We start from the raw sequence: 23,204 nt of genomic DNA on the forward strand, positions 1-23,204 counted from the left end.
TTTATGTTAGGAGATAATAGTGAAAAGCAGGACTGCACACCTGTCTGAGATATGTGAATGTGCTGACAAGTTATATTTTCATTTGCTGTATTACATATATGGAAATTACGCAATAATAATAATAGCATGTTCTTGTATAGCGCTGCTAGTTTTACGTAGCTCTTTACAGAGATATTCTCCAGGCACAGGTCCCTGCCCTGTGGAGCTTACAATCTATGTTTTTGGTGCCTGAGCCACAGGGAGATAAAGTGACTTGCCCAAGGTCACAAGGAGCCGACTCCAGGACTTGAACCAGGTTCCCCTGCTTCAGTCAGTGTCTTATCTCACTGAGCCGCTGATTCTCCAATATCAGATGCATCTGTTGATGAATTTTTGCCATCAATATGTTCCATCATAAATATCTTTGTAGGACACGTAATGAAAGGTTTAAGTCCTACACTCAGTACAATCATGTAGGTAGCACTCGTGCCAAACGTCCATTAAAAGTAAACAATCCGATATTTCTCAGGGTAACCAAAGGACATCGTAACGCTATTCATCTTTGAGGATATGCATTACAGCTTATCGTCCCGTTAACCACATTTAACATATGAATAAACATATAACGGTCTTCTGAGTATCTACCCTTCATTATTGTAATTTTAAAGTTAATTACTAATAAATTAACTTAGGATGTTTTTAATGGATCACCATGAGCTAGATCCACAGAAGTCTGTCTCTTTTGAGCAATTAATGACCGTTACCAATTTAATTAATGGATGTGATATTTCTTCATTTTAACAGGTATCCTAAAAGTTAATGAGATACAAAAATGACCTTGTTAATAAAACAACCATCGTGACATTACCTGTATGAACAGGGATCATAGCGCTGAGACGCATTAAACAATACGCTGCACAAGTGCATGGGTGGAAAGTATAATCATTAGTGATGCATTACGCATGTGTGTTACCTATCCCCCATGAGCATGTTGGAATTTCAAATAAATACACTTTTCAAACTGAATAACTTAACCGTATCAGCTAAATTGCAAACGTTTTGGCATTGCTAAACAGGCATCCACCTTATCTGCTGGATCTGGTCCTACTTCTGGGGCAGCCAGGATTAGCAGCCTAAAATTCCCGGAAGAACAACTGAAGATCCTAATCATTGGAGTGGTTGACAATAACTTCACACTTTTAGAGTCTCTATGCTCCCGCACCAGCACCACAGTGAAGCAGTTAATTAAGGATAGGATCCTTACCCGGATTAATGTCCTTCGGAACACGGTGAGATTAATGGACATGATGAAAAAGTGCTGACCATGTTGCCCAGGTGAAGAAGACTGGAGGGGGTCTACCGTTGTCCTTCATTTCACCCCAATTCAGCAGCACCCGAGCTTGGTGTTGTTTAGACCAAATCCATACCTCCACCACAAACCATTTGCAGATTGAGTACTGAAAAAGTCGAGCAAATTCATTCAAATCCGTCATTGAATACCATACGCACGTTTTTTTAAGGGAGCAGAGAGAGGAGAAGGAGAGAGAGAATCCAGTTGAATATATCCCCTCAAACATGCCTCCAAATAAATTAGGGAGCCATTCCTGTGCTGAAAAGGAGCTCACCTGAGGTACCTGGCTGAGAGATATGCTAGTGCTTATGCAAAGTAAATTTAAAAAAGTCCCACCCCATACTTCCTAAAATGTTTTCCATAACAACTATATAGAATTTATACGTCTAAGGCACAAACCTAATGATTAGAATGGTGTCAGACCCGACAAGAGTAAAACTGACAGCCCTTGCTTTTCTAGGTTCCAGCTCTAGCAGTGTGAGCTAAACCAGCTGATGGTTAGCAGTGCACCACTGTCGTCTACTACTAGCATATCTATTTTGTTGATAGTAATAATATGTACTGAGGGCTATAAGTTACTGAGACCAGATGAGATTAACTAAAACAAAGGTTTTCTGACACACACAAATTAAAAAAAAGTGAATAACAGCAAATACAACAGATGCAGAGAGAAAGTAATTTAGCAGAGTAAGCTCTCTCTCAGATGTAACCAGCGATACGAAGATGATTCAAATTTGCAAAAGAAAAATCGTCAATCTCTTGTAGTGGGGCTTCTTGGAGTGAGGGTCTGGAGAGGATCTGGAGAGACCTGGTATGTGAAAATACTGTGCATATATGTAACAGTGTTTCCCCTACCCGGTGGGAGATTTGACCATTACGGTTTGTGTGGTGCATTATACCTGAGTCGTCCGCCGGTGGTAGTGGGGATACCGGACTAGGCTTCTTGGGTTCCTACCTTACATATTCTTTAGCAGTGCAGCGCCTCCATCTGCCGTAGGTTCCAGGGAACTAAAGGTGATCTCCCACGGTAGAATGATTACCTCTTCCCCCAGTAAGGTCACCCACCAGGCAGGAGGTATAACAGCAGGAACGGTTTATTGTCCTCACTGTACAGCACAGTAACAAGGCAGAGTTCTGCCTGATGCAGTCTCTCAGCTACCACTGAAGGATGGTCCCTGGATCTTCACTACAGGCCAAGGGCACCCACAACAGTCCCAGCTCTTCCCCATCCCTCTAACAGAGGCAGAGGTATGGTACACACTCACTCTCCCCCGGAGGGAAGAAGAGCAATAGGCCCAATAATCAGGCTATTGACTATGTGACCTGCCTCTCTCAAGTGGGTAGATGCACTCCCAAATTTGGGGCCACACTGCCCATAAGTAAAGCCAGGAGGAAAGCACAGGTCTGTCTCATGATTGGTCAAGCCCAGGCCTGATGTCACCGCCTCCCACTGTCAGTCAAGTGCAGCACCAAAGAGGGGGAAACCCCCATATCAACTATTGGCAACCTGATTGTACTAGGGCTTACTGCCAGTACAGGGGCAGAATAGTAGCCATCAGGTGACCTGGCTACATATATAATACACTATATTTCCAATCTCATGAATACATGTCATTTTATACACAACTTTGAACATCAGAACAAAGATGAATGTCTTATTTGCAGTGCACTCACAGAAACAGATGAGGAGTACTTAGCTAAATAACATGTCACACATTTACATGTGTGTCCTCATATGTTTACAAACCAGTATCAGTATCTCAAAGAGTTCATGTAAAACCTGATTAATCATTTTATGAAATGTATCTAAAAACCCATTGTAACTAGCACTAATCTTATCTAAGATTCAACATTAGCAACCTGCTTATACTCTCATTGGAGGCAATTCATGCACTTTTTAAATTATTTTTGAACATAGTTTTCAAACAGGAGTTTAATCCCATTAATTTCAGCTTTGGGACCGCCTGCTTCCTGAGATACAGACTTCCGAAGGGGGTGCTGGTATTTCGGCAAAGTTTAAAGCCCCCGGTCGGTAATGTGGGCCAATAAGAAGCCTCACCAGATGATGTCACTGCTTCCTACTAGCTCGTCCAGCATGGAAGATTTGAAATGAGGCCATTATGTGATCCCTGCAAGCTGAGTGGCTACTGGCACACCCTACAGAGACCTGTTTCTCCGGAAGCAGGGGGTCATCAGAGCTAAAATTAATGGGGTTCAGCTTCAGAGACCCCATGCCTCAACCCTATGATAAAATTGTATTTTTTTAAAAATAGCTCATGGATTGCCAAAGGTTCACTGAAGAATCTGCTAACGATCACCCCACTGCTTTAGCTTTTGGCCTGTGCCCCTCATCTCATCTTGCTGTCTAAATGCATTCCAAAACACACAGAACCCCTACAAGCTCATATTAAACCCCCAAAATAACCAAAACACATATATATATATGCGTATAAGTGTCAAAGAGGTGTGCTACTGAGCATAGCAATAAATATTTAAAACCAGAGACAGAACATGAAACACAGAAAGCACTGAACTCTGTCTGTGTTTCATGTTCTGTCTCTGGCTTTAAATAAATGCATTCCAGACGTCTGATGTTAGCCTTTTAAAACATGTTAAAAATGTACAGATGCAAAAAACATCTATAAAGCAAATTATCCCAAACTAATTCGGACTCTAAAACAAGACCTAATCAGATGGTCCTCCAAGAAGATTTCTTGGATAGGAAGGATACACAGCGTGAAGATGAATTTACTTCCACGTATCCTATACCTCTTCCAGACATTGCCTGTGCCACTCAAACTGAAGGATATACTCTCACTTCAGTCTGAAATATCCAACTTTATCTGGGGAGGTAAAAAACCGAGAGTAAATAAATTAAACATGAAGAGACCTACTTTAGCAGGGGGCTTAGTGGTACCCTGCCTGTTGTCATATTTTAAAGCAGCTCAATTAAGCCAGATCATTCAATGGCATTCCGATCCTAAATTAAAAAGATGGGTAGAGCAAGAAACTGCTGCTTGCTCCCCATTAGAGCTTAATAATTTGATTTGGCTACCTAAATCGTCAAGAAAAGACACTTTGTTCCCACTCACCTCAACGACTAACTCTTTATCTGTCTGGGAAATATCAAGACTGAAAAACTCACTCACATCAGCAAACTCGCTGATGACACCTATTTGGAACAATCCTAATTTTGCGCCGGGTGTTATTGGTCATAATCACTCAATCTGGAGACACAAAGGATATGATAGACTCAAAGATCTGGAGGGCTTCGATCTAAAAATTAAATCATTTGACCAACTCAGATAAGAAAATGATATTCCCCATACTGAATTCTACAAATTCCTTCAGATCAGAGCATTTTATAATAAATTCACCCCATACCCCCCATTGACGAATTTCGAAAAGCTCTGTCGAGCAGAAACCGACACAAAGGGACTCATATCTACAATATACGGAGAGGTAATCGAGCCTACAACTTCAAAACAACAAATACCCTCATTCCGTACCCAATGGGAGAGAGACCTTGGGGAGTCCTTAGAGGACGATGAATGGAATACTATATTTTTAGGAGCTGCAAAAAGCTCTATGTGCACCACACTGAAGGAGAACGCATATAAAGTCCTCATGAGATGGTACCTCACCCCACTCAAATTATCTAAGTTCATACCAGGGTCCTCTCCATTGTGCCCTAAACAATGTGGAGGAACGGCTGACCTGTTACATATGCTGTGGTCCTGTCCGCGGATATCCCCGATATGGGAAAAGATCAGAAATTGGATCCAGAGAATGTTTGATCTCACAATTCCCCCAGACCCGTGGTTGTTTCTCCTAAACAGACCTCTAAAGGGCCTATCAAAATCCAACAACAAACTATATGCACATTTTGCAATAGCTACGCGGTGCGAGATCGCAGCATTATGGAAACGCCCCGAAATTCCAATTATCCCAAAGATTCGGAACCGTATTTGGTATATTTGCCAGATGGAAAAGCTAACAAGCCTAGTTAATGATACTGGTGACAACTACTTAAAAGTTTGGGCCCCATGGCTAGCTCAGACAGACATCCCAGGGGTAGAGCGTGACACAATTTGGCTATAATAGTAATAGATGCGTTCTCCTTGGGTGGAGTGGAAACTAAGTTTACAGCTGGATCACCATTCCCACTCATTATTGACTACTTATACTGTCACACGATCTTCTACAAGGTTCTATAGTGCATGAGCCGTCTTAGTAGACTCCTGATACCACTACATCCTCACCCTATATGCTCCCTTTCCTCCTTCCACCCCCCTCTAACCTACCTCCTCCCCTTTTTTTTAATTTTTTTTATTATTATTATTTATTTATTTTTCCTTGTTTGTAACAAATATTATTATACCATGGATACACATCACCTAAAATAAGATCTTTACCTACGCGGCGGAGTAGGGCTCGAAAAACCGCGTGGGCTCATTAAATATGTTATACCTACATCATTATGTAATATATGCTACCCTGTTTACCATGTATTGGATATGTTTTTCATATATATCATGTATTTACACACCAATAAAATACAAGTTATAAAAAAAAAAAAATGTACAGGACATACTGGAAAATGAGAGGTACATCTAAATATAATTTCTCCACAAAAGGGTGATAAACTGTATCATGCCTCAACTCTCATTCATGTGCATGGAAGTAAAGCCCTTCTAAAAATTTGCAACAGTTTGTGGATGAGCACCTCTGTTTTTTGTCCTGCTAAAATGTTCTCCAAATAAAGAGACATGTTCAAAAATTGTAGTTTTAGTCAAACCATATATATCCAAAAGCTCTTATATGTAATCACGTTCTGAATACCTGTATTTGATTATATTATATCATTTTTTTCAGGTCCATCAAGCAGACAGCCTCCCCTTGAGGAATACAAGCAAGAGGAGACTGTGGCCCTATTTCTCACGAAGGTTCCTTTAGAGGAGTATAGTATGTCATTCCTCCTCCATCTGCTCCCTTCACCGCTCCAGTCACAGCTCCAGCTGCTGCTGAAGTTGCCCTAGCGGCCAGTGCTGCCCCAGCTGGCCTTGCATCTCCAGCTGCACTGAGGCACAACATTAAAAGTCCTTTAAAAGTTAGCAATCTGTTATTTTTATGGTGAACACAAGAACATTACAATACTAAGCACCTTTGGTGACATAAAGACTGTAATGGAAAATCATATCATTAGTTACTGAGTTCAGCATGCAGCTTGTTAATCTACAGCCTGAAGCAATTAATCAGTCCCTGGCTGGCTCATTAGCAGGCTTTAAAACCGTACAGTAGTGAAAGCAGGGAGATCTCTGATCCAGGGACAGACCCTGGATCTCTGAAGAGATCATGTAGGAGACTAGTCAATCTGACCAAGGAAGGCACTGGACCTTGGACCGCCATGGTTAGAAGTCTGCAGGAGGACTTTAAAACTCTTTCTTCCCCTCCTAGCCAGAGAGGAGTAAACCGGGCCTGAAGGTAACTGACATCCACATTGAACTTTTGTAATTGTTCATAATGGGGCTAGCCCCCAACCCTCAGATAGGGACTAATATGGCTTCTTTTTGCTGAAATATATAAACTGTTGGCTAATAATAGCCTATTTTGATTTCCCTTAAAAATATGTCTTCTCTTTTAAAACCTCTACACACATCTCCTACATTACATATGGTGCTTGAAGTGGGATGAGAGGTGTCCCCGGAAATTCAAAGGGGCCCTGTAGACCGTTAATTTCTGTAACAGCTTGACCAACAGGAGAAACAACGGAGGAACCACGTGCAGAGGTGACCAGAAATAAAGAGCCAATACAGATCCAGGCAGAAAAAGTATATAGCGCTGGATAAAGCCACAAAGGCCACCGTTGGACTGGAGGAACTGCTACAGATGGAGACCCACACAACGTACCTATTCAGAAAAAAAAGTCTACTCCATTACGTGTACAGAAACCCCTCCCCCCAAAAGAAAACATGGGTTTTTAAAATGCCTCTCAGCAAAAATAAAAAGCCTACAGAGACACCTGTAAGAGCTATGAACTCTGCAGGTTAAGTCTGACCTACCTGTATGACTACTAGCTATGGTTCTAGCATATATTGAGAATATTCATGCAATATCGCCTCCCCAAGTCAGTGTGAAGAATACACCTGAAAGTGCCAGAATGTAGAGTAAAATATGTTTTTTTTTACTGTAATGAGCCCAGCCACACGAAAGAGTCTCCATTCATGCCTTATGATGATGCAGATGTCTCTTATATGGTCCCAGAAACAAGATGCACCAGTGAAACCTCTAGGATGTTGTGGGTCCCTGGACACACAAAAGACTACTGTCCCGACGTCCTGGAACATGAACATAGACAGCAAGGATAGGACCAATTGATTTCCAAATATTTCCGCCTACTACTGCAACTTGCAATTGCAGACGTTTCCGCAAAAAAGGGGATCTCAGTATCTCTGATATGCCAAAGTCTTCCAAAGTATAGAGGAAGATAAAGAAAAGAGGTTCTCAACTCACTGTGGAAGTTGAAGACATGTCCGCAGATGACACTGTGACATCAGAAGGGAACAGAGATGCCCTGCAGGCTAGAGCGCATGGAAGATTCATCACGGGAATGGCAGAATCTCCAGAGGGCCCAAGGAAGAAGTTGTGTAACCCAAAGAAGTGTCTGTCTGGTTTTGACAGTGAGAAACTCTCAACAAACAGTACCAGGGAAGCAGAGAATAAACAATTAATTGATGATCCCTTGACAAGCCCTGAAGATGCACTGCAAAATGCCAGACATTATGGTGCTCTCCTCCATGAATGATTGGAAAAGGATATAGAAGCTAATGCCAAGCTATAGAGGGATTTATTCGCAGTTGCCTTTGATTGTGGGACTTTGAACACAGAGCGTCGCTTGCATAGTGACTTTGAAGACCTGACGACTGAGCTGGGGACGGTGAATGCTATTATTACCACCATGGATGAGAAAAAGAGCTGCTGTGAGGGAGTTATTGCTGATTGGAAGAAGAAGTATGAGAAGGCTCAGGCAGAGCTGAAAGTCTCTCAGAAGTAGGCTCTCAGTCACAGTATAGTTACATAGTAGATGAGGTTGTAAAAAGACATACGTCCATGAAGTTCAACCTATGCTAAATTTAGACGACAGACACGTTATCTTATATCCGTACTTACAGTATATTGATCCAGAGGAAGGCAAACAAAAAATTCCAATAAAATATCACCCAATGATATCTCATAAGTGGAAAAATAAATTCCATCCTGATTCCAAGAATTGACAATCAGATTACTCCCTGGATCAACATCCTTCCCATGAATACTTATTTGGTATATCCCTGTATACCTTTCCTTTCTAAAAAGATGTCCAACCTTTTTTTGAACATACCTATTAAGACCTCACCTTGAATATGGAGTACAATTTTGGGCACCAATCCTAAGAAAAGACATTATGGAACTAGAGAGAGTCCAGAGAAGAGCCAACAAATTAATAAAGGGGATGGACATTCTAATTTATGAGGAGAGGCTAACTAAATTAGATTTATTTACATTAGAAAAGAGGCGTCTAAGAGGGGATATGATAACTATATACAAATATATTCGGGGACAATACAAGGAGTTTAAAAAGAACTATTCATCCCATTGGCAGTACAAAGGACTCGGGCCATCCCTTAAGGCTGGATGAAAGGAGATTTCACCAGCAACAAAGGAAAGGGTTCTTTACAGTAAGGGCAGTTAAAATGTGGAATTCATTACCCATGGAGACTATGATGGCAGATACAATAGATTTGTTCAAAAAAAGGTTGGACATCTTTTTAGATAGGAAAGGTATACAGGGATATACCAAATAAGTATACATGGGAAATATTTTGATCCAGGGATTAATCAGATTGCCAATTCTTGGAGTCAGGAAGGAATTTATTTTTCCCCTTATGAGACATCATTGGATGATATGACTCTGGGGGGTATTGTTTGCCTTCCTCTGGATCAATAAGTAAGTATAGTTAAAGGATAAAGTATCTGTTGTCTAAATTTAGAATAGGTTGAACTTGATGGACGTACGTCTTTTTTCAACCTCATCTACTATGTAACTATACGTAACTATGTAATTATTGTATCTGCTATCACAGTCTCCATGGGTAATTAATTCCACATTTTACTTCCCTTACTGTAAAGAACCCTTTCCATTGTTGCTAGCAAAAGCTCCTTTCCTTCAACCTTAAAGGATGACCCTGTGTCCTTTGTTCTGCCCTTGGGCTGAATAGTTCTTTTTAAAGCTCCTTGTACTGTACTTTCCCTGAATGTATTTGTATATAGTTATCATATCCCCTTTTTGCCGTCTCTTTTCTAATGTAAATGAATCTAATTTAGCTGGCCTCTCCTCAAAAATCAGATTATCCATCCCCTTTATTAATTTGATGGCTCTTCTCTGCATTTTCTCTAGTTCCATATTGTCTTTTCTAAGGAGTGGTGCCCAAAAATGTACTCCATATTCAAGGTGTGGTCATACTAATGCTTTATAAAGGGTCATAATTATGTTTACTTCCCTTCCATCCATTGCCTGTTTAATGCAAGATACGATCTTGTTTGCCTTTGCAGATACTGCATGACTTTGGGCACAATTGTTAAGCCCGATGTCTATAAGCACTCCTAAATCCTTCTCCATCAAGGATTCCCCTAATTTATCCTTGTTTCCCAAATGCATACACTTACGTGTATCTGTATTAAACCTCATCTGCCATTTACCTGCCCAAGTTTTCAGTCTCTCCAAGTAATTCTGGAGAGATTTTACATCCTGCTCTGATTCTACTACCTTACACAATTTAGTGTCATCAGCAAAGATGGAAATATTACATAAAGGAAATGAGAAGCTTCACGAAGAAAAAAAGGTATAGAAACAAATCCAATCAGAAAAGTTGGTAGTTCAGTTAGCACTGGAAGAAGCAGACGGCACTTTTCAACAGTAAAAGAGTAATTCCCTTTGTCTTCCGTTAGAACTTTCTCAGATCAAAGCAGACTGAAAGAAAAAAGGGAATCGTTCTAACACTTCAGAAATCCTGCTCTTATCCAAAGAAGGTGTGTGGGAGAAAGTTATCTGTGTAATCGCTCTGCAACGGTTGTCATACAGGTTGCCTTCAGAGGAATGAAAGCAGATTTATTGCCAGAATAAAGCAGAATGCCTACTCCAGTAAATATGCAATGACATGAAAGAGGTATGAACATTTGCAGTCAAGTGTAATTCTGACAAAATAAAAACCAGAAAAATGGTGGTGCACATCGATGTGATTGAAAAAAAGCTGGACTTGAAGCAATGAGATTAAAATACATTTTAATGAGCACTAGGCAGACACATCACAGGTAAACGTCCTTTGATGCGTTTCGCACTTATTGCAGTGTTTTATCATATCGTCTACATATCGTCTTCCTCCAAAGGTTTTTTTTGATGCACCGGATTCAGGACTTTGTCCTACAAACACAAAGTGTAATTGTGGTCCAGTCAAATGTTAGGAAATATCTAAAGCAATTTGCTACAGGAAAATGAAGGAAGCTGCTTGTGTGATTCTGTCCAGAAATAGGTCCTACATCACCCCCGAGCAAGCTGTTGCTATTAGTGCATTATTATAATGCTGAGCAAGACGCAGATAGCCACCCTAGTGACAGGGGAAAAAAAGAACACTTGATGCGTTTATAGCATAGCCTCCTGGCTGCTACTTCTTTTTCCTGGGCCCTTCCAGTGTCAGTCCTGTTAGGAGCAGACAGTGGAGGGGTTCATTCATTCTTTAGGCTCTGTGTGTGTATTACATACTAGCAAACAAATCAGGTATCCAAGGACAGGCCTAGCAACCACCAAAGTGTGTCTGGGCCGCGATTAATGCGACAGATGATGTTCTAGAAACACTGTATTTTGTTGCAGTATAAAAGGAGACAATGGAACAACTTAAAACAAATCAACATTTTCTTTTATTGGTGGAGTAAGTACAAAAATATTTATTTACAAATACAATTTAAAAACATTTTAAGTGTACAACATTAACAGGTGTATGGTTTACTGCTAGTGAAAACATTTATGTACAGAAAGTCAAAACAGTTACAGTAGGATGGTGTACAGAACAGTCAGTCAGGCCTGCACAACTCCAGTCCGCGAGGGCCGCAAACAGGCCCGGTTTTAAGGATAACCTTGACAACCGGGCCTGTTTGCGGCCCTCGGGGAGTGGAATTGTGCAGGTCTTGTGTACAGTAATTAAAAACATTTCTTTATTAATACAAGTTAAAACATGCAACATCTCCTTTATTAAAGTACAGAAAGCCAAAACATTTACAAAAAATAAACAACAGTTGAACAGTCACGCAAATTCGATCCCCACCAGATTGTCCTTCCAGGGCCGATGCCTTATATGGCGCAAAATGCCATTAATGGAGTCTCAAACGATTTTCATTAAAGGAACTGAAATTGAAAAATAGCGCCGCAATTCCTCCACAATAGTCCTTCTTAAATTTACAGGAAGCGCCCTTTTTTCGCGATTTCCAGCGTAGTTGACATTTTTGGCCCACCCGCAGTACACCAAGTAGGACACGTGGTGCTTAAAAATTAACATGCCATACTTCTGGGGTAAACCAGCACTCATCACCCTATACTTCTCCCTAAGTGACGGTGGCAGCTCGCGCAGGATGATGTCGGGCACCGTATCGATGCAAGCGTATGTAGGTTGGGTTCTGGGAGCGGGTGTGCTTCTGGGAGCAGGTATGCTTGTGGCAGCGGGCGAGGGTAGGTTGTCTCGGAGGAAGCTTTCCTCCTGTCTTGGTTGCCGTGTTGTCTCCTGGCGTGGTCTTGACGGGGTTGTCATGTTATCCTCCTCCTCAACAGCATACATGTACACAAATTGTTCTGGTGGAGGGGGTGTGCTTGGTGTTGGAAGGCGGTCAAAGGTCCCATTCATCACATCCATGCCACCCTCCTGCTCCGGCGTCGGTGATACAGGGGCATGAACACCGAGCAAATTATGTATCCCCGCTATGTCAGTCTCTATCTTCTCCATCCGTCGATTCATCTTCTCCATCCGTTGATTAATATTTAGCATGGTCTCTAAAAGCAGATCTATCAGCATAGTAGAGTTTGCGGGGATATCCACACTTAACCCGTTCAGCATGTGGTCTAATGAGCTGGTTCTTGTGCATGGCGTGCTGTAGACATCTGGGTGGATGGGTGCTACGGAGGATGAGATGGGTGTTCCCTGGAGAGAAGCGGCAGCATCGTCGAAGAAGGATGGAGACAGCGACCTGTGGATTTCCGGGCGAGAAGCGGCAGAGTCGTCTAAGCGTAATGGAGAAAGTGACCCGTGGATTTCAGGGACAACAGCAGCAGCGGCGTCGAAGAGCAGTGGAGAAGATGGGCTGTGGGTTTCCGGGAGAGCGGCGGCAGCGTCGTGGATGAGTAGTGGAGAAGATGGGCTGTAGAAATCCTTGAGCGAGCCTTGTGTGTGTGCGTGGGGGAGGGGCGTACAGCTGCATGAAGGATTAGCTGTACTGTAGTTCAAAGAAATGACTTGTTTTCAAAAGGCAGGTCATCATAATAATTTGATCCATACACCCCCAAATACATAAAAAGCACACAAATCAACCATGTGCAGCCAAACGCACAGTGTCGCAGTCAAAAGCTCTTGAACTTCACAAGCAAGCAGTGGTGAAGTTACAGACGCATGCGCAGTAATCATCAGCTATGTACTGTAGCTCCCATCCCAAAGAGGATTACACGCAGGCGCAGAGAGGTGATGCTCGGCTAGGGACGGACGATTAAAAACACAATGACAAGCTTTAGAAACGGAATGGTTCTGGAGAGTTGTCTGTCGATAAGAGGTTCAAATCCTTGAGCGAGCCTTGTGTGTGTGCGTGAGGGAGGGGGTAAAGGGTACAGCTGCATGAAGGATTAGCTGTACTGTTGTTCAAAGAAATTACATTTTCAAAAGACAGGAAATCATAATAATTTGATCCCTACACCCCCAAATACATAAAAAGCACACAAATCAACCATGTGAAGTCAAACGCAACAGCACAGATTGAATATCGTAATATCAAGATGGTTTAGGCAGGCTTGTGGAGAAAATAAAAACAAAAAATGAGGAGAAAAAATATATTTTTTTTTTTGGTCACTCACGCTTGAACTTCGCAAGCAAGCAGTGGTGAACTTACAGACGCATGCGCAGTAATCATCAGCTATCAAGAAGGAATGCGATTGAAACCAGAAAGACACACATTCAAAGGAACGGTGTGGGAGAGGTGTACTGTACTGTAGATAAGATAAGAAGTTGAAATACTGCAATGCAGTAAATTAGCCTGTGTGTGTGCGGGGGCGAGCGAGGGGAGAGCGCTGTATATGCCGAAATGTGATACTGTTACAGTACACGCCTATGCGTTTCAACAATTTTCAAATGAGACATACAGCACTGCACATGCATGTATAAATATGCAAATTTACAATTACTGCGCGCGCACACGCACACGCAGACTATGTACTGACGTAGGTTGAACTGCTAAAGTATTAGACTTTGAAGACAACAGCTCGTGAACGCCCCCCTGAGTTTTTAGACCTTATTGCAGTATTGCAGACAGCGCTAATAAAATGCTAATATTACGAGAGCAAAAATACCACACTATACTCCGGGGAAAAAAAAACATACTGCATCTGCCCGCGGTTATCAGAGTTGCGCCGCTACGGCCGCACTAGGATAAAGGCGGCCGCAGCTGTATGAACCAGTCACCAATGTTCTCTTCAATCATGACCACATATCATGGCTATGAACTGAAGGAGAGGTAGCGAGCCTCTGTGCCTCATTTCCTGAGTACAAGATAACTGCCCCAAAGGCAAAAAGCTAGATTACGGGTAGGAGTGAGGATCACATTGAGAAAAAACTTTGCTCTAGGGAAACCTTAAACCCCAGACTAAATAAGTGTTCTCTCTCTCTCTCCAGCCTTTCAGTCTCGATCTAGGGTTAGTGCTCAAGAGAGAGTGGAGGGACGGGGCTTTCACCGTGGCTAGTCGTACCTATCCAAAATCAGGCAATGTATGTGACAGGGTCTATTCCGTCTAAAGGCTTTGATGGAAAATCATTAGCTACTGTCATTGCTATCTATTTACTACACCAGCAACAAGATCTGTGCTTGTTCTTGGGATAAACGACTAAGCATCTATATAAGATTTACTACTAGCTGCGGCTTGTTTTGCTGTACCTTACACAGCTCATAACAGTTCTGCTACTTCTGTGAAACTCACTTTCTAACTGCTGATTGAGCACTTCCCCCTCTACTGATTGATCTTTATTGCAATGGGAAAGAGCTCATTAAGACTGTCTAGGGCTATTCTGTGACCAGATATTTTTGTATGTTCAGTGGTTTGTACCCTACCTACATGTACTAGCATAAGCTGACACTGTACTGACAAGTTTAGCCCAATGTTAGCTGCTAGTACAGTATACTTTTCCCAATGAGCCGTGATACCACATACACCTCATTCCTCACTTATCATACATTAAGAGGATTACCAGTAAACATTGAACCCTGCTTGAGCTCTGCAGTGGGCTGTGTCTAACAGATACTAACTGATGGCTTGGTAACTGCTGTCAGTTTCAGATTGGACCTGCTTACACCTATAGTTAATACACTAACTATTGATAGGCTAGCACACACTTCTACCTTTATAGAGTGAGGGTGCCTATGACACTAGCACACTTAGGAATAATATATGCTAGAGTCACACAGAAGCTTTGTTTTAAATACAGATCACATTTCTGTTTGATCTGGACACCCAGACACACTTGGTTTTATATTATTTAAGTATATGATCAGTGTCATAGACTTGACCTGACGGGCTAGCCTCTGGCACATGACTTTACTGCACCTTTACATCTCCCTCTAGTGCAGGTACTAATGTGTTCTCTAAAATTTAGTTGAATGCTTTCCATTGAGTGCTGACACTAATTGCCCTGGGCAACAGCTTATGGAGACTGTGTACGGCTGTAAGGGGACTCAAGAATCACCTCTGTCCTACTTACATGAGCTGTATTGTTTTATATGTACCTCTTCAGATGGTTAGAAACCCTGAGGTTATGTCCTTGACAGAGTATCGTTGTCTGATCTAATATGTTGATACAACAATTAAATAAGGCAGACAATGTTCTGAATATAACAGCCTTTATTCAACGGATCATAGTTACAAATTGCTTTTGACACATATATCCTCAGCTGCACTTATCCCTGCCCTTACCTAGTCCCCAGGCTTCTCCTTTATTTTTCCCTTGTGCACCTGTGACGGTCACGTCTTTGCATCCAATCCCATGCTGTGCTTAAAAGTTGTGTGAACAGCAGAGCATTTGCTTATGTAACAATGGATTTCAGGCAAAAGGTGACACAATGTGGGCTCATTTGCATGTCATTTCCCAGAATCCCTTGCTGCAGTAGAAGCACTGTATGCTAGGTGATAATGGTTGAAAGGCAGGGTTGCAGACCTGTCTGAGACATTTGAATGTTCTCACAAGTGATATTCTTTATTGTGTGTGTGTGTGTGTGTGTGTGTGTGTGTGTGTGTGTGTGTGTGTGTGTGTGTGTGTGTGTGTGTGTGTGTGTGTGTGTGTGTGTGTGTGTGTGTGTGTGTGTGTGTGTGTTTGCGTGTATGTGGTCTAAGATAACAAAAAAAAAACAAAGTGCATGCACCATAGTATAAATCTGTATGATAAATTTAATCTAGGTAAAGAAAATGTCAAAAAATGCTCACACAAACAAAGAGTGAATGCACGCTGAGTAAAATCTCACAGTCACCCGCCTGGTGATAGATACGTCTGCGAACGTCCTCTTCTGCTCATGGTTTGCTTCATGCTGTGGCACCACCAGAGGCTCTGTCCAGGCTGAATTGTAGCTGCAAAATAGTGCAAGCTGTCTTTTGCTTTAGAGAGAGTGAGCTGCATATACTGTAGTTCAATGTATGATATAAGCTGAAATAAGCTTTGTGGAGGCTAATAACTACAAAACCTCCTCAAATGAAAAAGGGTAAGAAGATATGCTCACCCCCTGTGTTCGTCCTTTTGGGGATCTCCGGTGCTGACAGTCTCCGGCTATGCTGCTGGTAGTGGTGTAAGCACACTCATTGGTGCAGTTAGACTATTTCCGTGAAAGTTTGTCTGTCTCTGTGGGCGTGCTTCCAAGCCGAATAGCAAGGACCAGGTAAGAAAGGATGCTGGAGCACTGCAAGCTGGCTGCTGGGAAAAGGTTTGGGAACCCGACTTGATGACAAAATATATAATGTATATATAATGTAGCTTTATTCGATCATAAACAGTTTAAAACATGACAAAACATTGTCCAAAAAATAAGAAAAATACCTCCCATGGGAGGTCTTTTTCTTCTTTTTTGGACAATGTCTTGTCCGTGTTTTAAACTGTCTATAATCGAATAAAGCTACAATATATATTTTTTCATCAAGTCGGGTTCCTGAGCCTTTTTCCAACCACCAGCTTGCAGTGCTTCAGCTTCCTTTCTTACCTGAATTGTTGCCGGATCTGTTCCCACAGCATTCACGCGATGTTCCCACTGGCGCGAATGATGTGATTATGACGTCCCTACGCGTTTCATTGTCAGTAGTATGACTTCATCTGGCAATAACAAACTAAACAAAGTAGGCACCATAAATACCCAAGTGTAAACATGGCTACCAAATAGAATGGGAGACAATATTTAAATTAAAAAAGGTGCACTAATGATAGTACATCTATAATACAAGGTTAAAAATACATAAAATAAAATGACTGTAAGCCAATACAATAAAGCATAAAATATAGAGCTATGCTAACTATCAAATAAACTAAAAATTATATAGGATACATGTGTTGTGAACAGACACACACATGCCCATGGTAGACAGAGTGAATTTATCAACTGTGTAGGGTAAGTGGATATGCCATGAATGATTAGAAGAATAAGGTAGATATAAAAATGGAAAAATCAGATACACCACTAAACCAGAGTACTGGTGCCCAGACACCAGCCTCAGTAACTGTGAAACTTTGGGATAGATCACATTTACACTCTGGCTGTACTTTCTGATCTAAAATCAGGCAGAAAGCTACCTAATATTCGAGACTATGTCACTATATATATATATATATATAGTATATATATTTTTTTTTTCATTTAATACTGACCAGCCTTAAATCTCACCCCACAAATCAAGTATCCCAATAGTCTGCACTCATGGCTATTGTCCCACACTCAGTCACTCCTACCACACATTGTGACCAAGCACTGCCATCTACAGCACTTACTCCCTCACCTACTGTCTCTGTAAGTTTCCCATTAAACCTCTTAGATTGTAAGCTCTTTGGGACAGGGATTTCCTTTCCTATTGTCTGATTTTGCTGCACTTATTGTATAATTATAATTCCCTGTACTATATTCTTTGTGAAGCGCTGAGTACACTTTTGGCGCTATATAAATAATGGCATACAATACAATATATATATATATATATATATATATATATATATATATATATATATATAGGTTAAATGTGATCAAAGTTATGCAGAAATAAGCAGCAAGTTAAACGTGCAATAGAGAGTGTAACAAAAACCAATTTTAAATGTAATGACCATATATAGGGCAAACACAGGGGCAACATACAAAACCCAGTTGCATACAGCTGCACACAGACAGGAAACACAATGGGAAAGTACTGAAAATACTAGAAGCTGATGGTAAGAGCTAATGGTACAAAAAATGTAATAGCTGATAATCCAGATTCCTGTGAAAGTGAATATTAAATAGCACAAAAAGATCAATCCAGATATAGGACATAGTCCATCATAGAACAAAGTCCATAATACATCACCAATGGTGGTCAGTAGATACAAATGCAAGTCCAAATAACGTGGTGAGGAGAGGGGTCCCCCAGCCAAAACTCCCACTCCCAGTTTCCGAGCTGTTAAATCAAACCAAGGTGAAACTCGAAGCAGGAAAACACACCAAACTTATCAAAGCCAAAGATACTGAATTATATGGGAATTTTTTCTTTCATAAATCTGGCAATGCATCAAGGTAAAGTGGTGACAATCTGGAGAACCAGTATTAGAGAAAAAAATATTTTATTTCAATGGGAATTTGTTATTTGGTACATAGGGCGGAGACTTTGCCATGGATTTGCAGCCAGGTGACCCTGGTACATAACACTCAACATATGCTCAAATAGACTGTAAGCTCCTCGGGGCAGGGACTCCTCTTCCTTAATGTTACTTTTATGTCTGAAGCACTTATTCCCATGATCTGTTATTTATATTATCTGTTATTTATTTGATTAGCACATGTATTACTACTGTGAAGCGCTATGTACATTAATGGCGCTATATAAATAAAGACATACAATACAATACAAGACATACAATATGCCTGCATTCAAACTATGAATGTACAATATATATTATCAGTCCTCCTGCTGCACTAATTACCTGTCTGGGTGGAAAACTCATTGACTATATTCAAGAAAGCATTTCAATAGTCTAAAAAAAAATAGCAACAGCACAATACTTTCACCAAACATTTACTTACTGGCTCCGATGTGCTCTGAGGACACTAATGCACTAACATTTTTTCAAATTGTCTCAGTACAGTATGTTTCCCATCAACACTATGATTGTAATAGTGAGTTGTGCAGGGACAGTAGTACTGTATCCAAGTAAGTGGGTTTTTTTTAACCTTTTTATGTTTAAGGATCCCTATAATTATATAGTGTAATTCTGAGGATCCCCAACCCTCTCTAATAGCGCGTCTGAGATCAGATGCATTGTAAATTCTTCTGTATTTAGTAAGATTTGCCAACAATCTGAGCACTGCAAGGAACCCTTTAGGGATGCCTGGGGAACCCAAGGGCAACTAGGAACCGGGAATGAAAAACACTGATCTAAGTGGGAAGAATGCTGCCTTTGAATCAGGTAAACCTGGTTTAAATCCTTGTGTCAGCTCATTGTGACCTTGGGCAAGTCATTTTATCTCCCTGTGCCTCAGCTACCAAAGAGATATTGCATGCTCTTCAGGACAGGGATTTCATATACCTGTAACATTTTCTGTATAGCATCGCATACACTGTCAACTCTATGTAAGGGGAAACAAATCCATTCTCCTATTGTTAATAGGTACAGTATGTCTGGTGCTTTCCTCCCTGTATTGTAGTGTTTTGCCCCGTATTATCTCATTTACGGTGATTGCCATCTTTAAAAAAATGGCCGTAAGCAAATATTACTTAGAAGGTCATTTATTTATTAGATTTGTAGCCAGGGGACTTTGATCATTTAACCCCATCATATTCATTTGTCAGAGTAATGTGGAAAAACTGGTGCAAAAATATTAGAGTTTTTGTACTAAGATTATATTCTTTTAAATTTATGTCAAAATGTTTGTGCTAAAAACAGTAGAAACCTTCATAAACTGTGGGCCCTGTATATGGAGGTCATTGTGGAATTTCCTACAGAAGAGGCATAATTCATAACTTAAAATGGATTTTGACGCATTGCGACATGCTGAATTCCTGATTGATACAATTTAAATGAAAACCGAATTATGTGCACTTTTATTATAAACTAGTATTGGCAAATATAAATGATTAGTGTCGTATGAGTTATAATAGTAATACTGCCCAAAATAATACATTTTGTATTATATGCATCTGTGCTGAGTGAAATAAATAATTGGTTGATACATAGCAGCTTATGTATGCGCTAGCACCATTGACAGACTTTTCATGGATCACTTGATCTTGTCGGATGATTTTGACGAATTGTCTCCCTTTTTGGGGGGGTGCACAGAAATTGTTTTTTAGTGCCCTTTACTGTACATTTGTATACCTAGCACAGCCCATTTCTTGGCATAAAACAAAAAAGTTTTGCCTTTGAGGACGCAGTTTTAAATTAGATTTACAAGTGTCAATTTTAAATAGTTACATAGTTACTGTACATAGTAGATGAGGTTGAAAAAAGACATCCATCCATCCAATTCAACCTACGCTAAATTTAGATAACAGATACTTTCTCCTATATCCGTACTTACCGTATATTGATCCAGATGAAGGCAAACACAATGCTGAGCCAAATACACCTGTTTGCGACGCTTACAGTCGTACACAGATTCCAAAGGACCAAATGTATCAAAGGAAAATATCTAATTAGTTTCAAGGAATGGTTTTCTTGATACATTTTGTTCCGTTTTTCGCTGGGAGACTTTTATTAATGATGACTACCTGTGAGTTTTTGTTGTCCGTATAAATTGGCGAAAGCGTATATGCAGTTTTTATTAGCAACTTAATTCTGGAAATATACTGCTAAGATTTTCTCTGTGTAAAACTCAGTACAGTATATAACACATTTTGGATTGAGATGGGTCTGTTGGAAGAGATACCGTTGCAGGTAAAATACAATCCTTCTAATTCTCCTAATCTGAGAAAATAGGAATAGCTGCTACACGCTGTATTTAAATGTACCATAATATGTGTTTAGCAGAAAGCTATATTACTGTACATAGATCAAACCAGGATCAAAACCTGGTGCAGTAAAGGATCAGACCTCGTATTAAACAAACGTATAATGTCCCTGTACAAACTGTATTTTACCATATACAGTACTATCTAAATTGTAACCTAATTATTGTTCCATGTTACTTTTAATCCCACCCTAACCCCATTTTGCTTTTTGTACCCCCTGACTCCTGAAAACACAATACAAAAATACAATTCAAAGGGAAAAAAAAAAAGTACAATAATTCAAATCTATAGTATCACACCATTACAGAGATAGATGTATATATTTAACCAGCGGATATATTTGTGCTGATCACAGAATGGATTTGCATTATAGTGTATACAATGCATAGCAGTTACCAAAACTGTCACATATGAGCCCAACCGTTCAGAAAATTCAAGCGTTTAAAAATAAAGAAACAGGATATATTTGGGTTATTTATATTACTACAATTGTAATTTAATTGTAAATTCTAATTGGACTAGAAAAATACATGTTTTACTTTAAATAGGATGTGTTTCTTTGATATACCTGTGCCTTTTATTTTGCACCAGAATATCACCACTTTTGCCTTACAAAAAAATACATAGGGGTTATTTACTAAAGTTTTCCAGTTACAAAAATGGGACAACGTCTGTGCAAAAGAATTGCATCAAAGGAGAAATTCTCATTGCTTTCAGAGGGATTCCTTTCTGAATAAGGCTGTTTTATCCACTGGGTTTGCCCTACTTCTGCGGACTTTACTAGATAGACCCATTGAGTTTTTTTTTTACTGAAGCCTTACAGCTGCAAAACCAAGGCAAACCCAGTGCAAAATAATTTATCAAAGGAGAAACTCCAATTGCTTTCAGTTGTTTTCTGCTCTGTTTTTTCCCCAGCAATTAGATTTTTTGGGGCTGTTATATCAAAGTCTAGGGAATGTAAAAATGTGGTGCAGTTTTTTGCACCCCTTTAATATATCAGCACCTTTGCATTGATAAATATGAGGACGTTGTTTTGTTCCACTTTTGCCCTAGATTTGCAGCGAGGAGACTTTGGGGTCATTTATCAAAGTCTGCCGTCTGCATGATTGGGGCGATTTACCTGCTACAATCTGGTTTAGATTACAAAAGGTCGTTACTAATAACTGACCTGATATAGAGAATAGAAGCAGAGAGAGGAGCTTGATACAATCCATCGTGGCTTCCTTTGACTGAGCAGACTCAAGGTGGGGGCTTTTTAAAGGGCCTTCCATTCCTCGCTTTATCTTTATTTCCTGCCCTCAATGTCAAAAGTTGCCCATAAAAGGAGCGAATCGGCTGGGACCTGAATGCTAAAGAAACAGCGTGTGAGTGAGACTTCAAAACACAAACACCTATTGAAAAGAAACAGCCTGAACACCTGGGGACCCTTTTGAAAGGCTAGTCTCTTTTTATCAACATGTTTTGGAGTGAGACACAGAAAGGTCTTTGCTACAGTCCCAAGTTACATATATACCTCCCCAGGTACACCTACTGTATATACAGTACAACACTTTGGAAAACACCTGTGCACAAAAATGAGCACTCTCTCTTCTCCCTCTCTCTCCTCCCCATAATAACAATCATCTGTTCCATAGCAGGTCTTAAAATTAGGTAAATACAACCTCAGACGAACAACAACACATGAAATATTACACTGTGTCATGATTTATTTAACAAAAATAAAGTCAAAATGGAGAAGCTATGTGAGAAAAGCTAGGTACACCCTTACTGCTTCCATAGGAATTAAAATGCTAAGTAGCAGACAGGTGCTGCTAATCAAATGCCCTTGATTAATTGATCATCAGCAAGTGTGACCACCTCTATAAAAGCCAAGTTCTAGCAGTTTGCTGGTCTGGAGCATTCCGGTGTGTGTTAACACAATGCCAAGGAGGAAAGACATCAGCAATGATCTTAGAGAAGCAATTGTTGCTGCCCATCAATCTGGGAAGGGTTATAAGGCCATTTCCAAACAATTTAAAGTCCATCATTCTACAGTGAGAAAGATTATTGAAAAGTGGAAAACATTCAAGACAGTTGCCAATCTTCCCAGGAGTGGACATCCCAGCAAATTCACCCCAAGGTCAAACTGTGCAATGCTCAGAGAAATTGCAAAAAAAACAAGAGTTACATCTCAGACTCTACAGGCCTCAGTTAGCATGTTAAATGTTAAAGTTCATGACAGTACAATTAGAAAAAGACTGAACAAGTATGGTTTGTTTCGAAGGGTTGCCAGCAGAAAGCCTCTTCTCTCTAAAAAGAACATGGCAGCACGGCTTAGGTTTGCAAAGTTGCATCTGAACAAATCACAAGACTTCTAGAACAATGTCATTT

At 40.4% G+C, this 23,204-nt stretch overlaps 1 protein-coding gene across 1 annotated transcript in view; it reads right to left on the bottom strand.

The window, feature by feature from the left end:
* LOC142467652 (immunoglobulin lambda-1 light chain-like) overlaps positions 1 to 22,046 on the bottom strand; it is a 59,992-nt gene extending 37,946 nt beyond the window's left edge. The window contains exon 1 of the mRNA XM_075573596.1: positions 22,003 to 22,046. The gene's annotated coding sequence lies outside the window, so the exon portion shown is untranslated. The remainder of the gene's footprint in view (positions 1 to 22,002) is intronic.
* Between the last annotated feature and the right edge of the window lie 1,158 nt (positions 22,047 to 23,204).

Source organism: Ascaphus truei, chromosome 16 (assembly GCF_040206685.1).
Source record: "Ascaphus truei isolate aAscTru1 chromosome 16, aAscTru1.hap1, whole genome shotgun sequence".
In the NCBI taxonomy this organism is placed as follows: Eukaryota; Metazoa; Chordata; class Amphibia; order Anura; family Ascaphidae; genus Ascaphus; species Ascaphus truei.